This window comes from Indicator indicator, chromosome Z, assembly GCF_027791375.1.
Source record: "Indicator indicator isolate 239-I01 chromosome Z, UM_Iind_1.1, whole genome shotgun sequence".
Classification (NCBI taxonomy): Eukaryota; Metazoa; Chordata; class Aves; order Piciformes; family Indicatoridae; genus Indicator; species Indicator indicator.
In genome coordinates, this window is record NC_072053.1 from 46,932,912 (window position 1) to 46,952,194 (window position 19,283).

A 19,283-nucleotide genomic window follows, 5' to 3' on the forward strand; every position below is an offset into this window, starting at 1 on the left:
TTCATTGCTTTTCCATAGTCCCTTTTAAGGGATCTTCTTTTCCAGGCTTCTTTTGTTGAAATACACTAAATATACATGTAGAAATGTATATATTATGCAAGGAAGACACTTTTAAAAGAAAGCCTTGGTATGTTCTTCAGCATGCACATAGCAGGAGCATATGGAGACACAGTCACACTTTAGATTTTATCGTAGAGCAGATGAAAAAGATTTTTCTTTATCTTTTTTGTGCTTCTGAATAAAAAAATGTGGAAAGTGGGATATTTGTTATTAGGGTATTTCCCCCCTTATCTTTTGGATGGTGCTTTAAAGCAGTTTTACTAGCAACAGCTATATCTTCCCCACATTCTAGTTCATTAAAAAAAGCACCTATACTTGGATGGCAGCATTTTTCTCATTTCACTATGAAAATTGATCAGAGTTTTATATGCAAAGGCTGAATTTCACTCAGGTAGTCAAATTATCTGTCAACCAAAGACAATTGCAGAATTCATATTAAAGTAAATAATGCTTAAATTTTTTGTTACATTGATCTCCTATTCTGGATGCTATTCTAATACATTATCAAGATTACTTAAACTATAGGGTGGTTTTGAGCCCAAAATTCTTAACTTACAGACAACTGGAAGAAAACTTCCATTTTCATTTTCATTGGGCAATTCCACCAGTATTTTCTAATCACAGAAGAGTGTACTGCATTTCACAGTTACAGCATTCAGCATAGATACTAGGCAACATAAGTTCTCTTTCCATACAAATATTCAGTCCAGCATACTATGCTTAACATTATGTTAAATATTTTGTGTTAAAAAAGCAGAACTGATAGCCTATTGCTACTTAGTTTCAACAATATCACGTGAATTATTTAAGTTCCACTCTATTACTGAAAAATGGCACGTCACAGTTCCAGTAGTCTCTAGGCTTATATTTTTACACTTCAGACAACTATTAAAAAATTATTATGGGTTATCAATTCAATGGAGAAGATGACATGGTTATTATGTAAAAAGCACCAGTAACTCAGTCAATGGATATCTACCATTTACCTTTTTTCTGATTTCTAGGAATGTTTTAACCACAACATTTTTAAAGCTGAACTTAGATTTGACCCCCACTAAGCTATTCTTATTCAATGCAAAGCAGTCTGTTATAATAAAAAAATTCTGTGTGTCAGAGAAGAATTTATAGGCTTGCTCACGTTCCATTCCATACCTCTAATGGTAACATTTCCTGGTGGGCTTATGGTACTATTCTTCCATAGGCCAAGATATTTTAAGTCATAGAATTGTTAGGATTAGAAGGGACCTCAAGGATCATCTATTTCCAACCTCCCTGCCATGGGGAGGGACACCTCACACTAAATCAGGTTGCTCAGAGCCACACCCAGCCTGGCCTTAAAAACCTCCAGGGATGGGGCTTCCTCTATTTCCCTGGGCAGCCTGTTCCAGTGTCTCACCACCTTCATGGTGTAAAACTTCTTCCTCACTTCCAGCCTGAATCTACCCATTTCTATTTTTGTTCCATTCCCCCTAGTCCTATCACTGCCTGATAGCCTAAAAAGTCCCTCCCCAGCTTTCTTGTAGACCTCCTTAAGATACTGGAAGGCCACAACAAGGTCTCCTCGGAGCCTTCTCTTCTCCAGACTGAACAGCCCCAACTCTCTCAGTCTGTCCTCATAGAAGAGGTGCTCCAGCCCTCTGATCATCCTTGTACCCTTTCTCTGGACACGTTCCAGAACATCCAGATCCTTCCTGTAATAGGGGCTACAGAAGTGGATACAGTACTCCAGCTGGGGTCTCAACCAGAGCAGAGAATCACCTCCCTCGACCTGCTGGCTATGCTTCTCTTGATGCAGCCCAGGATCTGGTTGGCTTTCTGGGCTGCAAGTGCACCCTGCTGGCTCATGTTCTCATCTACCAGCACCCTCAAGTCCTTTTCTTCAGGGCTACTCTCAAGCCAGTTGCTACCCAGTCTATATTGGTGCTTGGGATTGCCCCAACCCAAATGCAGGACCTTGCATTTGGTCTTGTTGAACCTCATGAGGTTGTCATGGACCCATCTCTCCAGCCTGTCAAGGTCCCTCTGGATGCCATCCCTTCCCTCCAGCGTGTCTGCTGCACCACACAGCTTGGTGTCATCAGCAAATTTGCTGAGGGTGCACTCAATGCCACTGTCCATGTCACTGACGAGTATGTTAAACAGGATTGGTGCCACTTGAGGGACTCTACTTGTCACTGGCCTCAACCTGGACATGGACCCATTGACAGCCACCCTTTGGGTGTGGCCATCAGTCCAGTTCTTTATCCACAGAATGGTCCATCCATCAAACCCAGACTTTACCAGCTTGGAAACCAGGATGTGGTACAGGACGGTGTCGAACGCTTTGCTCAGGTCCAGGTAAATATCGGTTGCTCGGCCTCCATCTATTAATGTTGTGGCCTTGTCATAGGAGACCAGCAGCTTTGTCAGGCAGGATTTACCCTTAATGAAGCCATGCTGATTGTATTCAATCACCTCTTTGTTATTCTTCTGCCTCAGCAGTACTTCCAGGAGGATCTGCTCCATGATCTTACCAGGCACAGAGGTGAGACTGACTGGTCTATAGTTCCCTGGGTCATCCTTCTTTCCCTTTTTGAAAATGGGAGTTATGTTTCCACTTTTCCAGTCAGTGGGGACTTCACCAGATTGCCATGCCTTTTGGAATATAATAGAGAGGGGTTTAGCAACCTCATCCGCCAGTTCCCTCAGCACCTGTGGGTGTATCCTGTCAAGTCCCATGGACTTGAACACTTTCAAGTTCCTCAGATGGTCACAAACCTGATCTTCACTCACAATGGGCAGTTCCTTCTTCCAGTCCCTGCCATTATCTTCCGTGATCCCCGGGAGTGTGGCTGGAGCCCTTGCCAGTGAAGTCTGAGGTAAAGAAGTCATTGAGAACCTCAGCTTTCTCCACGTCACTTCTCAATGGTTCTCCTGTTTCCTTTCTGATGGGGCCTACACCTTCCGTAGTCTTCTTTTTACCACTAATATACCTATAGAAATTTTTACAGTTCCCCTTGATCTCCTTGGCTAGATCTAATTCTAACTGAGCTTTAGCTTTTCTAACCAGGTCTCTTGATGCTCAGACAGCTTCCTTATGTACCCCCCATTCTAGCTGTCCTTTTTTCCACTCCTTGTAGAGTCTGGATAAACACAATTTAGTTTACTTTTGAAAGTGCTCTTCTTCCACTTAGTTAAAGTAAGTGATAAAAATGCCACTTTTATCATCCAGCATAACATCCAATGTGAAACCAACCAGCAAGAAGGTACAAAACCCACCAAACTAGTCTAATCATCAGAATCTCTGCCCGTCTTATCCAGTCCTAAGCTCCTGATCAAAGATGTTTTTTGAAATACCTCTAGAAATATTTTTTTTCCTCAGGAAAGGAAGTCAATGCTGAAATGATTATTCTTTCTAGACACCTATTGTATAACCAGAGTAAATTCCCCACTGTCAACAACACAGCAAGAAGTGAAAAAGGTGATGTAGGAGGTGGCTAAGGCTATATTATACCTTGCACACCAGAGCTGGATTTAATTTTCTACCTTAAAACTATCCTGCATCATCCTTCCTTTGTTCCTATAGCAGTAATAGGTATGGGTTTTGAAAAACTGTGGTCTTGGATAGGAAAAAGGGACTGGTTCAGAGCAGGTTTAAGTTAGAGGTAGTTCAGAGATTCTCTAAGCAATTAGGGTCATAAGGTCCCTGAAGAGACCGTTGGACTATTCTGAGATCATGGTTCATGGCTAACTTTTGGAAGCATTCCCGACTGTCAGAATTGTATATGAACTATGCAATTGTAATGCCAGACATTTTTATATACCATTGAAATGTTCATAGATATGCATACACATATATAACATATGCACTTCTGGGTTAATTACACAGGCTTCACAGGAGTGATTGTGGGTTTAAATCAGTGTAATTGACAATTGACCATATCCTGAAGCTCTATAATGTTTGAGGGTGTGGTAAATAAATGCACCAGGTGTTTAGCAATCAGTCACCTGAATACTACTTTGTGGACTGTGATGGCAAAAATGCACAGCATGCATACATTAAAAAGGGACCAGTTAAGTTAAAGTGGTAAATAGACCAGTATCTTCAAAGTCAGGACAGAAAACCAGAAAGGTTTATTTGGAATACAACCGAGAGTGTCTCCACCAATATCTTTACCTGTGTGAGAGCCAGATCTGGGAATTCATTGTATTTTTGCAACTAGACTTTAGTAAGTAACAGCTACAAAGAATAGTATCTTCAAAAACTGAACTCCAGCACAGAAAAAATTTATTCTGAATACACAGATATCAGAAGGAATTTAATAGAATATGAGCCAGTGACCATTTCTGAGAATATTTTCCACCAAATATAAACACAGATTCCTACATTTATTCTGTTTTAATAAGAACTGCTTTAAAATATGGATTTGTTTGTTTTCCATAAACCTCTGGATAGACTTGTGAAGCTAATTCTCTTGCATACATGAACAAGGGATGCTGTTAAAATCACAACCGGAAATTTCCTGATTTGGATTAGTGTAACTGCAAGATTCAGCTGGGATGCACTGCCATAATTAGTAACTGAAGAATGAGACCAAATGGAGTTGTGCTGTTCTGAAATCTGTTTGATCCGTTTTCTTTTTTTTTTTTTTTTTTTTTTTTATATATAGTCCAAATCCAAGCTTCAGTTTTGCAGAATATCAATAGAGTTATGTCTGGGTTTGCCTGCTTCTCATTGGATCTTTCCATATACCACATGCATTATGCCAGATTTATTGCCTCTGAATTGTCACTGGGTACACTGAAATAGAACAGAAGGAAATGTATTAATTTTCATTTTATATGTAAAACCTTAATTAAATTAAAGTATTGGCACATTCAGTTCTCATACAGGCATGAATAACTACGAAATAATTTCAGTGACTTTGATAATGATTCTTTAAGCATACAGCAGAAAGAAAACAGCTTCTATTGTCAAGGTTTTTTTGTATTGTACAGCACTCCTCTAACAACAAATACTAGCTGAGAAAATACCTAAAAGTGATCTGCTTTTGAGTAATCTGTATTGTATTGTATTGCACAAGAATTCTACTGTATGTTTTCAGTACATAAAAATAAATTTCATGTAAACTGAAGAAACACTATGCCTACAGAATACTAGTTGTCAAAAAAAAGAACAAAACAAAAAATAAGAAAAAGGAAAAGAGGAGAGGAGAACAAGGACAAGAAAAAGCAAAATGAAAAAGATGTGCAAAGTTAAGAGAAAAGAGAAGACAGCTATATAAGTGAGCCATACTTAAGTAAGAGGCTATAAAATATATCTTTCATTCTAAACAATGCATTTTTGTGCACTTCTTTTAGATGAATGGACTGGAAATATCACACCTAAGTCAATTAAGTGTAAGATGCCCCTTTACTTTGTTCAACCTGAATCAAAGCTCTGAACAAGTATAAATGTGTTGTACAGTGAATGCAGAGGTCAGTGAGGAAGGAATAAAGACTTTTCATCACAGAAAAATGGTGATTTAATGCTTAAGCTCTTTCAAAGGCCTTTGGGTAGAAAAATGACATTTTGCTAAAGGTAGGACAGAAAGAAAACTCAAACAGCCTTCCTATTATTATTCAACAAAATTAAATAATCAGAGAGGTACATGGTCTTCACTGGCTACAGCACATTCTCTGTTTTGTTTTGTTTTTTGAAGAGCTAGTTAATCAGAGTTTTTAATTTTTCAGTTTCATAGGTCTATAGACTCTCATTGACCATATGAATATTTGGTGAAATAAGACCAAAAATATGAGCTAAACCAAAATATGAGCCAGGTTTGTGTCAATACAAACTAAAAATTGGCTTTTCCAGTTAAATTTCTTATTCCAGATTTCCTATTGCAACCTCTGTTTTTATGAATTCACTCTCCTTGAAAAATAATATATTTGAAATTTGAAAGATAATATTTTAAATTATGTTGTTTTCAAGACAGCAGTTTTTTTTTCTAGGAATGGTCCTCCCTTTATAGACCTGGATATGTGCAAACAGTCAGGCCTCTGACTGTCATTTCTCCTACGTGTTATTTTCCACTAAGGCCCTTCTAAACCTGCTAAGTGAAATAGTTCAGATTCTTCCTTCTCTTGGTACATAATAGTTTTCTCAGTTCTTCAAATCTCTGCTTCTAAAGTGTTATAGAACTTTTGTACACAGTCTTTAGAGCCCTAGTCTCCTTGCTCTGTGTGTAGCACAATAAGTGCCAATCATAAAGTTAAAATATAACACAAATATAAAGTTATGAGGGAGGTCCTAATTTTTTGTTATGTCAGTGAGATCAAACTGTGCATCTTCCTTAACACAAATCTGAATGTTTTTACCTCCCAGGTTTTTCTTATTTAGCATATTCAAATAGATCCTTTGCAACATTTTTTCCTTAAAAATCAATTTTTGTATGTGTTATGTACAAAACCCACAAGAGGTGGCTCTGGGAGATAACCTCTGCTTTCTGTTGTTCTCCAGCTTCAGATCTTTGCTTTTGCATGTTCTTATATTTTCTTTGAATTCAAATGGGAACTGATGATTCTCAGAAAATAACCAGCTCCTATTTTGTAGAGAAGAGGGCTTTTTATCTACTTTAAATCACAGAATCATAGAATAGAATCATAGAATCAAGAAGGTTGGAAGAGACCTCAAAGATCATTGAGTCCAACCTGTCACCCTAAACCTCATGACTATCTAAACCATGGCACCAAGTGCCACGTCCAATCCCCTCTTGAACACCTCCAGGGATGGTGACTCCACCACCTCCCTGGGCAGCACATTCCAATGGCCAACCACTCTCTCTGTGAAGAACTTTCTCCTCACCTCCAGCCTAAACCTCCCCTGGTGCAGCTTGAAACTGTGTCCTCTTGTTCTGGTGCTGGTTGCCTGGGAGAAGAGACCAAACCCCTCCTGGCTACAACCTCCCTTCAGGTAGTTGTAGACAGCAATGAGGTCTCCCCTGAGCCTCCTCTTCTCCAGGCTAAACAATCCCAGCTCCCTCAGCCTCTCCTCACAGGGCTTGTGCTCAAGGCCTCTCACCAGCCTCGTTGCCCTTCTCTGGACATGCTCCAGCAATTCAACATCTTTCCTAAGCTGAGGGGCCCAGAACTGGACACAGTACTCAAGGTGTGGCCTAACCAGTGCTGTGTACAGGGGTACAATGACCTCCCTGCTCCTGCTGGCCACACTATTCTTGATGCAGGCCAGGATGCCATTGGCTTTCTTGGCCACCTGGGCACACTGCTGGCTCATGTTCAGCCTACTGTCAACCAGTACCCCCAGGTCCTTTTCTGTCTGGCTGCTCTCCAGCCACTCTGTTGCCAGCCTGTAGCTCTGCATGGGGTTGTTGTGGCCGAAGTGCAGCACCCAGCACTTGGATTTGTTGAATGCCATCATGTTGGACTCTGCCCATCTGTCCAGCCTGTCAAGGTCCCTCTGCAGAGCCCTTCTACCTTCTAACAGATCAACACCTGCTCCCAGCTTGGTGTCATCTGCAAATTTACTGCTGATGGACTCAATCCTCTCATCCAGATCATCAATAAAGATACTGAACAGGATGGGGCCCAGCACTGATCCCTGGGGGACACCACTAGTGACAGGCTGCCAGCTGGATGTGGCACCATTCACCACCACTCTCTGGGCTCGGCCCTCCAGCCAGTTCCTAACCCAGCACAGAGTGCTCCTGTCCAAGCCATGGGCTGACAGCTTGGCCAGGAGTTTGCTGTGGGGAACAGTGTCAAAGGCCTTGCTGAAGTCCAGGTAGACTACATCCACAGCCTTTCCCACGTCCACCAGGTGGGTCACCTGATCATAGAAGGAGATCAGGACCTGCCCTTCCTAAATCCATGTTGGCTGGACTTGATTCCTTGGCCATCCTTCAGGTGGACAGTGATTGCCCCCAAGACAATCTGCTCCATGATTTTCCCTGGCACTGAGGTCAGGCTGACAGGACTGTAGTTCCCAGGTTCTTCTGTCCGTCCCTTCTTGTGGATGGGTGTCACATTGGCCAGTTTCCAGTCTTCTGGGACCTCTCCAGTGAGCCAGGACTGGTGGAAAATGATGGAGAGAGGCTTGGCCAGCTCATCTGCCAGCTCTTTCAGCACCCTAGGATGAATCCCATCAGGTCCCATGGACTTGTGAATATCCAAGTGACTCAACAAGTCTCAGACTAATTCCACATGGATTTCAGGAGTACAATACTGCTCCTTGACCCCATCAACCAGCTCAGAAGGCCAGTTATCCTGAAGTCCTCCTGCCTTACTGTTGAAAATGGAGGCAAAGAAGGTATTTAGAATCTCAGCCTTCTCCTCATCTTTAGTTACAATGTTACCCTCCACGTCCAATAAAGAGTGGAGGCTCCTCTTGCCCTTTTTTAGCATTAATATATTTATAAAAATGCTTTTTGTTGTCTTTCACAGAAGCGGCCAGTTTAATTTCTAACTGTGCTTTTGCCTCTCTAATCTTGCTCCTACATGATCTAACGACATCCTTAAACATATCACTAGTTGCCTCCCCCCCTTTCCAAAGGTGATAAACCCTCTTTTTTTCCCTTAAATCCTTCAGGAGCTGCTTGCTCATCCAGGCCGGTCGTCTTCCCTGCCGGCGCGTCTTACGGCATGTGGGAACTGCCAGTTCCTGTGTCTTCAAGAGCTCCTGTTTGAAGTAGGTCCAACCATCCTGGACCCCTTTGTTCTTAAGGGCTGTTACCCAGGGAACTTTCTGAATAAGTTGCCTGAACAACCTGAAGTTTGCCCTCTGAAAGTCCAAAGTGAGGGTTCTGTTACTGCTCCTCCCTATCTCCCTGCATATTGAAAACTCCACTATCTCATGGTCACTGCACCCTAGACAGCCTCCGACCATCACATCTCCCACCAGCCCTTCTCTATTTGAGAACAGCAGATCAAGCAAAGCTGTAGAAAAGGGCTGTCAGACCTGAAAGAACACTCACAAAAGGTATGGATATATTATCTTAAGACAAAAAGCCACAGATGCTTCATTGCTTGAAATAAACTGAGAACATTCTTCCAGTTGCACAAATGAAGTTAATCTATTTACTTAAGGTGGTTGTCAGTTAGTCTTAACACTGTATAGTGGATGCTGCCTAATAGCATGGGCCAGCTATACTTATGTTATTTATTGGCTTTAATTTAACTACCCTATTTACACCAACATGTTGACCCACACCAATATTAGATAGAAAATTTTGTTTAAACCATATCTGGTATTCCAAGTTCAAAATATCTTCCTGGAAACTTTGCAGTCTCAGTTTCATGTATATATGAATATACGTTTCTGTCTCTGACATGAATATATGTTTCTGTCTCTGTGTGTGAACTAGATTTCACAGAGGGATGCAATGACTTTGTTTTATTAATTTCTTCATTAAACATTTGTCTGTGTAATTTTAGGTTTTTGAACTTCAAATTATTCTTTTACTGTAAGCATGGCATTATTTCACCCATTAAAGACAACGTCATTACTGAGTTCTGCTTTTGAGTAATTTTCTTTCAAATAAAACTTTATAAAAAATGTTGGGTTTTTTTTTGCTTAGTGACTAACCATTATATTTTTTTAATTTTTAAAAATAATTTTGACAATTAAAATGTTTTTAACGGAAACTGAATTATTTCTCTGTGTGTAAAGTAAAAGGCATTACATATGAAAAGGAAGATACGTCCACCAACACCGTTGCCATCTATTTCCCTGCACATCAGCTCTGCAGTCCTAACAAAAAAATGTGTTCAAAACACAAATGCTACTCCTCTCATGGCAAAGATTTAAGCCTTTTATCATAAGTCCAACAACAATCTGATTATTTTTCTAAAACAAATTCTGCTCCTTAAACTGAGATAACCTAGTATATAGTATCTTCTCCTATGGACACCTATCTGCCGAAATAAGGAAGACACTTGCACTATGGAGAGATAGGTACACATAGTGTGTAAGCTTTTTCCACAGAATGCAAGTATGCAATGCAAACCCTTTTCTAAAATGAGTCAATAAATAGTTGCAGCCCAGGTGCCCTACTTGAGTAGTCCTTCTTAAGGAATACTCACTCACTCACTCCATGCCCAGTGGGATAGGGGAAATGATAGGCCTAGGTATCTATGAGTCCCATAGTCCAATGGGTTTCTCTCTGGAGTTCTCTGCTGCTATGAGGCTTGATTTTTAAGGGCCATGGATGCTGTCTCTGGCAGCAGTATGGATCACGTGGCATATTTCCATGGTATGTTTCTGGCAATCAGGTGGTTTCATCCACTGTTGTAAGAAAGTGGGATCTGCCTTGTATGTTTGTGGCAGTGTGACATAATCAGTCTGCCAAGCCTCCCCATATTAGCATCTCATCTATCATACTCCATGTAAGAAAGCTAAGCTTTACCTACTTGTCTTTCTTGATTATGGAATGTTTTGCATAGCCATAGCCTCAATTAGTTACATCAATTACCTCAATCACAATGTTGCATCTTTTCCTCAATGTCCTGATGTGTCATAGGCCCACTGATCAATGAATAAACATTGGTATGTTATAAACACTGTTTTGAATACCAGTCTGAAACATAACACTATACAGGCTGGTTAATTATGAGGAAAATTAACCCCATCCAAGCTAATCTCCATACAAAAATGATACTGTAGTATATTTCCTCACACTTAGCTACTCAATTGAAGCTAAAAAAACTGAAAGAAAAGTAGTAAAACCCAAGACTCAGTTTAATGATAATAGTCAAATTATAGGCCGAGTTAATTTTCCTGAAACAAGACTACAGTAGCAGTAAGTTTTTCACTCTTTGTCTTGATACTATTTTCCTTTACTGCACTCTCAAGGTTATTCTGAGCCTGGTAGTTCTGTTGCAGTACAACAACTGGTCTAAAAGGAACAATTCAGCATGAGGTTCCCAAAGAGAGAGAGAATGTGTCAACAAGGAAGAGGGATGCCAGAAGAGTGGGAAGGAAAATCCATGGAAGAGCTACCACTTTTAGGCACTGCCATTATGACAGGAGAACTGTATTTGGAGAGGCAGTAGAGGCTCTTTACTGGCAAGAGTGTATTAATCCTTAGATTTTACATATAGTTTTGTAGTTAGAAACCTTTAGAGAAAAAAGGACTGAATGAAGAAGGAGAAAAAAACTGAGCTATGAAAAGAGCATATATCAAACTGAAACATTTGCAGTCATCTGTGGTTCATAGCTAGGCCACCTTCCTTCCTCTCAGGTGACATGGCCATATGCATTTCCTTCCTGAATGCTCTTACTACCTGGCATCTGTCTGGACTCCCAGAAAATCCTGTGGCTTCAAACCACAGCACCTTTTCCTTAGTTAGGAAAGTGAATACTGCATTACTATAAAACAGGAATTCAGCATGCAATTACAAAAACCCATGTGTGCTCATGACCACATTTAAGAGAGGACACAGCCTCTAGATAACTGACATGGCATGCCACAGGTTTAATTTTTCTCTTTCTTACTCTTTACAACCCCAGCTTGTTAAGCACAAACATGTGAGTTGCACTGTAGATCCACTTGATTTACTACCCTGGAAAGCAAAGGTAAAATGTAGAAAACAACCACCTCTGATTTCAATCCCAAGTACATCCTGAAGGCATGATAAACAGAGCCTCCAAATAAATAACAAAACAAAACAAACAAAAAAAAAAAAAAAAAAAAAAAAGAGAGAGAATTTTTTATGTACATTTTTGCAAACTGAGAATCATTTCTCTCATCTCTTCTCTCTCACGCTAAGTAAACATTGATTTGTCTGTACTGGGCAGCATTGTACATAAGCTATGTATGATTTTTGTTACTTTAAAAAAAAATTAAGCACTCGGTTATTTTTCAACAGTGTCTAAACCAAATTAAATTAATACAGTATAAGATTTTGTGCAATTTTCAATATGGTACATCTTTCCAGCTGCTGCTGAAGCAGCCAGATAAAAAATCAGCCTATTAGAATGGCAAACTATTCAAATAAAGACAAAAATTCTATTTTGAGGAATATTACTTGCAAAAGAATGTGAAAGTGTGAAAGAAAAAATCGAACTACGTTTAGCCCTTGGTATTGAGACCATGTCACTTGAAACTGATTGTAAATTAAAATTCTAGCATTAATAGATTCAAATTATTGATCACAGAGTCACCAAATCACAGAATCACAGAATCACAGAATCACATGCCAAAAGCAGGATCAGTTAGGGTAGTCCACATGAGAATGCATCCAGGCAGGTTTTGAAAGTCTCCAGAGGAGACTCCACAACCTTTCTGGGCAGCCTGTTCCAGTGCTCTGTCACCCTCACTGTAAAGAAGTTTCTCCTTACGTTGAGGTGAAATCTTCTATGTTCAAGTTTGTATCCATTGTTCCTTGCCTCATTGCTGCACACCACTGAAAAGAGATTGGCCCCCTCCACTTGGCACCCACCCCCCAGATATGTATAGACATTGATCAGATCCTCTTTCAGTCTCTCAAGGCTAAACAGCCGCAGGTCTGTCAATCTGTCTTCAGAGGGGAGATGCTCAAGCCCACTAACGATCCTTGTTACTCTCCATTGGACTCTCTCTAGCAGATCCCTGTCTGTCTTGAGCTGGGGAGTCCAAAACTGGACACAGTATTCCAGGTGTGGTCTCACCAGGGCAGAGTAGAGTGGGAGAAGAACGTCCCTGGACCTGCTGGACACAGTTTGCTTGATGCACCTTAGGACACCATTGGCTTTCTTGGCCACAAGGGCACATTGATCTCTCATGGAGAACTTGCTGTTCACCAGGACTGATATAAGATCTCAGCTGATTAATATGAGTGTAAAAACAGAGTCCTTAAAATGTGGAAAAAAATTTTAAAAGGCATTGTGTCATGGTTTTATCTTCCCCCCCCTCCCACACTGACTGCAATAAAGCAGGGCCTACTCTGAACTGATTGTTGATAAGTTCTTATATAATTGCTTATGAATGATTTTTTCTCCTAGTGAAAAATATATAGTTTCTTTGTAACTGCTCATTCCACACTGCCTGAGGGAACACACATTTACTCTACAAAAACCAGAGCAGCTTCCATAGTTAAAAAAAAAATCAGAGTGACCTTTAATATTCCCTTGAATAACTTCACAGATATTAACTTTACCATCAGTTTTACATTAAAGGAGGAAACTGTCCAGCAAAATATTCAAAGACACATTAAAAAATGTATGTGTATTAGGCAAACAGTTACTTATTTACTGGAGTTGACATTTAGTGATGATTCTATCATGAATCATCTGACTATTTCTTTTTTAATAGTCATGGTGGGAAGAGTGTCCTTCTTCTACGTTCATAAAACATCTTACTCATTAATAGTATGTGAATATGGGCAAATCAGAGCTCTAGCCAGAGGCACAGGAAGATACAATGGCAGATAACTCCCTTCTCTCTACCTCTTACCATTTATTACCACAGACTCACTAGATAAGTGAAAAAGTCAGAGGAATCAAAGAAATAATGTATGATCTGACACAGAAAAAAATGTGGAAACTTCTTGCTTATCCTTGCATGTGAGTTGCCACTCTGATCTTATCAGCTGTCAATAGGGCCAGTGAATCTGCAAAATGTGTCTAAAGTTGAACTTTACTCTTGTAAAGAAACTAAACTTCATTGTGGAAGAGTATGGGTTCATACTTGTCTTCTATTCTGTAGATGTACTCCTCTGTTTTCTTCTTTAAGTTATACACTTCAGAGTGAACTGCAGTTTCTTTCAAAAATCTTACATGCTCAAATAGTCCTAATAATACAAAAGTTCTTGACTGTTTCCAACATGATGAATGTGATGATAGTGTTGAATGCTTGTGGGTAGGAATCAGGGGAAAGGCCAACAAGTCAGATGTCATGGGGGGTCTGCTATAGACCACCCAACCAGGATGAGGAAGTCGATGAAGTGTTTTATAGATGTCTGGGGAAGGTCTCAGAATCGCCAGCCCTTGTTCTTGTGAGAGACTTCAGCTTACCAGCACAGTGGACAGGAAGCAGTTTCAGAGGTTCTTGCAGTGCATGGAAGATAAATTCCTAATACAGCTGGTGAATGAGCCATCGAGGCACGGCTCTCTACTAGACCTGCTGCTTGTAAGCAGAGAAAGACTAATAAAAGATAAAAAGGCTGGTGGCCATCTTGGGAAAAAAGTGGAGTTTTCAATTCTTAGTGAAGTTAGGTGGGGAGTCAGTAGAACTACATTCTTGGACTTCCAGAGGGCAGGCTTTGACTTGTTTAGGAGATTGGTTAATGGCATCCCCTGGGAGGTAGTCCTAAAGGACAAGGGAGTCCAGGAAGGTTGGACATTCCTCAAGAGTGAAATCTTCAAGGACAGGAATAAGCTGTCCACATGCACTGGAAGACAAGCCAGTGGGACAGCAGACTGGCCTGGCTAAGTTGAGAGCTTTGGGTAGAACTCAGAAGAAAAAGAAAGTCTACTGGCTGTGGAAGAAGGGGCAGGCAACTCAAGAATAGTTCAAGGCTCTTGCAAAGATATGTAGGGAGAAATGATAAAGGCCAAAGTTCAACTAGAACTCAGTCTGGCCAGTGTCATTAAAGATGATTAAAAGTGCCTTTATAAATACATTAACAGTAAAAGAAGAACTAGGGAGAAAGTCCACTCACTGCAGGAAGTAGGAGGGAACCTGGTGACACTTAAAAGACAAGGAAAAGGCATCTAGGCACTCACCATTACTTGTGAAAATTCCTGGATATCTAGGGAAGTACCACATGACTAGAGGCTAGCAAATGTGATACCCACACAGGAAAGGATGATCCAGGGCACTACAGGCCTGTCAGTCTGACCTTGGTGCTAGGAAAGGTTATGGAGGAGGTCATCCTGAGTGCCACCATGCAGCTATACAAGACAACGAGTCAATCAGACCCAGCCAGCATGGGTTTATGAAAGGCAGGTCACAGGATCAGAGCATCAGACAGCATCACAGGATGTTAGGGGTTGGACCTCCGAAGATCATCGAGTCCAACCCCCCTGCCAGGGTAGGACCATAGAATCTAGCACAGGTTGCACAGGAACACATCCAGATGGGTTTTGAAAGTCTCCCTCATGTTGAGGTGGAACCTCCTGTGCCATTACCCCTAGGAAGGTGTGGGCCCACTGCTGGACGAGGAGACAGCCCTCATAACTGAGGATGCACAGAAAGCAAAGTAGCTGAATACCTTCTTTGCTTAAGTCTCTAATCCTAATACCAGGCTCTGTGCAGTCCAGACCCTGGATGAAGAAGAAGACTGGAGGAGGAAGGACTCTCCACTAGTCAGTGAAGACTGGGTTAGGGATCACTTACACAAATTGAACATACACAAGTCCGTGGGGCCTGATGAGATGCACCCAAGAGCGTTGAGAGAGCTGCCTGATGTTGTCGTTCTACCATTCTCCATTATTTTTGCAAACTCCTTTTTGCAGAGAGGAGAGGTGCCTGAGGACTGGAGGAGAGCCAATGTCACTCCAGTCTTCAAAAAGGGCAAGAAAGAGATTCCAGAAAACTATAGACCAGTGAGCCTCACCTCCAGCCCTGGAAAAATGATGGAGTGCTCATTCTGGAGGTCATCTCCAGGCACTTGGAAGAGAAGAAAATGATCAGGAGCAGTCAGCATGGATTTATCAAGGGGAAATCATGCTTGACTAATCTGATAGCCTTCTGTCATTTTGTAACTGAATGGATAGATGCAGGGAGACCTGTGGAGGATGTAGTCTGCCTTGATCTTAGGAAGGCTTTTGACACTGTCTTCCACAACATCCTTGTCAGTAAATTCAGGAGGCGTGGGACAGAAGAACAGACAGTGAGATGGATTAAGAACTGGTTACAAAATAGAGTCCAAAGAGTGGTGGTCAGTGGTGCCAAGTCCAGCTGGAGACCTGTAACAGGTACCCCAGGGATCAGTGCTGAGTCTGGTTCTGTTCAACATCTTCATCAGTGACAGGACAGAGTGACAAAGTGTCTGCTCAGCAAGTTTGCTGATGGTACCAAACTGGGAGGCCTGGCTGATACACCTGAAGACTGTGCAGCCATTCAGCAAGACCTGGACAGACTGGAGAGCTGGGAAAAGAGAAGCTTAATGAGGTTCAACAAGGATAAGTGCAGAGTCCTGCACCTGGGAAGGAATAATAAACGGCACCAGTACAGGTTAGGAGGTGATCTGCTAGAGAGTAGCCCTGTGGAGAACTACCTGAGAGTCCTGGTGGATAACAAGTTATCCATGGGTCAGCAATGTGCCCTTGTGGCCAAGAGGGCCAGTAGTGCATTAAGAGGAGTGTGTCCAGCAGATGGAGGCAGGTACTCCTCCCCCCTCTACTCTGCTTTGGTGAGACCTCACCTGAAGTACTGCATCCAGTTCTGGGTTCTGCAGTTCAAGAGGGACAGGGATCTACTCGAGAGAGTCCAACAGAGGGCTGCCAGGATGATAAAGGGACTGGAGCACTGGCTTATGAGGAGAAACTGAGAGACCTGGGGCTGTTTAGTCTGGAGAAGAGAAGACTGAGGGGGCGTTTGATAAATGTTTTTAAATAACTGCGGGCTGGGTGTCAAGAGGGAGGGGACAGGCTCTTCTCTGTTGCATCCTGTGATAGGGCAAGGGGCAATGGATGTAAACTACAGCACAGGAGGTTCCACCTCAACATAAGGGGGAACTTCTTCACTGTGAGGGTCGCAAAGCACTAGAACAGGCTGCCCAGGGAGTTTGTGGAGTCTCCTCTGGAGACTTTCAAGACCCATCTGGATGTGTTCCTGTGCAACCTGTGCTAGATTCTATGGTCCTGCTCTGTCAGAGGAGTTGGACTCCGTGATTTTGGAGGTCCCTTCCTACCCCTAACATCCTGTGATCCCATGATCCCCTAGTAGTTCACAAGCAAAAAATAAGGAGAACTGATTTATCTCCTATTGATCCTGGGATACTGTTTGGTATAACCTTTGCAAAAGGAAAAACTGTTATGCACTTTGTATCAAGAAATAAATATTACTTTAGCAGAGATAATTTGCTAATCGAGTTTTTAGCTGCATTCAGACTAGAAGTGATACAAATTTCAAAAAATTATCAACTTCAAATATCTGGTATCTTTTCAGCAGAAAAGCCTCTGAGTTTATAGCAGAAAACAGTGTCACAGTGCCACAAATAACTCATTATTGTTGGTGATGTTTTATTCATTATTTAATAGTCCTTGGGCTCTTGCCAGGATTGAATCTACTGAAATTGTATACCTGTAAGTTTATGTATCTTGTGTATCACATTGAGTTAGGAACTTCATATGTCCATTTCTATTCAATTTCATAAAATATATCTAAAATTTCCACTTATCTTGTGACAGTATTATTTTGTTGATGTTGCTTGTATAATTCCTCTTTTGAGTGTCTAAGTAAATAGCTTTGGAAAATAACCTCATCTGTTCCATATTGAACAAATACTCAAAATAAAAATATACTTTCATATATTTGTGTGAGTTTGCATGTGTTTATGTGTATGTGTGCCTGTGTGTAAACAGATCATTATTATTTTGCACATACATCATTTCAAAACTGTTTCTCCCTCCTGTCTCTGGACTACTCCTGGTATATTTTCTTCTATCACAAAGTCAGCTGAGATAGAAGAAAACACACTATAAATAGTTCACTGGCTTAGAAGATTAAAGTTAATATGACACTTTTGGAAATGGTTAAAATAAATATAATCCTTGTAAATCCTTGTAATTTGTTTAATTTTCCCAGTTAGAATAAGTTGTGGTGACATAATCTGTCTACTTGGCTGTCCTGCAAAAGCAGAAGCAGGAGCTGAAGCTAGCCATAAAATCACCACATCAACCTGTCAAGAGCAGAGCTGGCCCCACAGAAAAGACCCTCACCCCAAAACCAGAAACAGCAACTGAAAACAGGAAGCTTCTCATGTTACAGTCCAAACCACAATCCCCATTATGTGTTGATCCAACCAGCACTTTCATTTTAAAGCTGGCATGGCATCAGCATGGTATTGAAAGCTAAACCCATGACATTCTTCATCCCTTACTCAATACCATCTACATCATGCCCATCAGCAATTAACATCACACAATATATGCCATACATCATTCACTGTCCATTTGAATTCAAAATGACATTGCCTTGCATTACACAATGGATTTCTTACTGCAGATGCTCTGGAGCTCCATCCTATTCCAGTACAGTCTGGATCAATCCATGATTAGTCCAAATGGTAAGGCCGTGTTTCCAGCCCTGGAGTAATATATTAGAGCGACTCCCTCCAAACCCTCCCAGTGAAAGCAATCTGTGGCCTGCATTTCAGTGCTCTGCTTCTAAGACATCCAGCTGTTGAGATCCTCTGCCACACTAGAAATATATAGGGGTTCCATCCGTCATAGATCGCTGGCATCAGCATACATGGTGTGCCTGTATCTACTAAAGTTTTATACTCTTTCAGGATCAGCTTGCCAAGCCATTGGATCTATATAGTCCAATAAACCCAGCTGTCTTTCTCCTCCATCTGGTTGGAGGTGGGACCCCACTAGTTCTGACTGGAATCTCTACTGTCTTATGAGGATGTTTTGGAATTTCCTTCAGGAAGATTGTCTGCTCTTTTTGTGTGACTTTCCACTGGAAACAGAGGCAGCACTCTTTCAGGGAGAATTTCCTCGTAATTCACAGACCTGAACAGCTAGGACTGAAGTGGCTTTTCTGTCCTGCTTTGTCATGTCCACCCTGTGGTCATGTAAGTAGACCCATGGGATACGTGTGGTGTGTACCTCCCAGATTCTTTACCTTGGATACGGAAGTGCTTGCTCCACATGGCTGAAACATGGGGCGATACTGGTGGAGAATAGATCAGTTCTCTTCTATTCACTTGACCTTTTGGGCCAGTTCCTTCATAGCTGAAATACAGGCCTTTACAGAGGAAGAGAGACTTCCCTCACATTGCCAGAGACTGGTAGTCGTTTCATCCATCATTTGTCCTTAGCCATCTTCCAAGGCCAGAGAAAAAGACTGAGTGACCATCACTGGCTCTTGTTCCTGTGATGACCTTGATTCATTCTCATCCTTTCCCAGATGAACTACTTTCCTTGTATGTTTCTTTTTGTGTACAGAGGCAGCTGATACTGGGCACAGGCTGGTTCTCCGGTGCAGCTGCCATGCCTGCTGTTGGGGTCCGAGTAGGAGTAGCTACAGTGCCTGCTTCTAGGTCCAGAGACTTTCTCTTTCCCCTAAATACTGTGAACAGTGATGAGAAGGGAT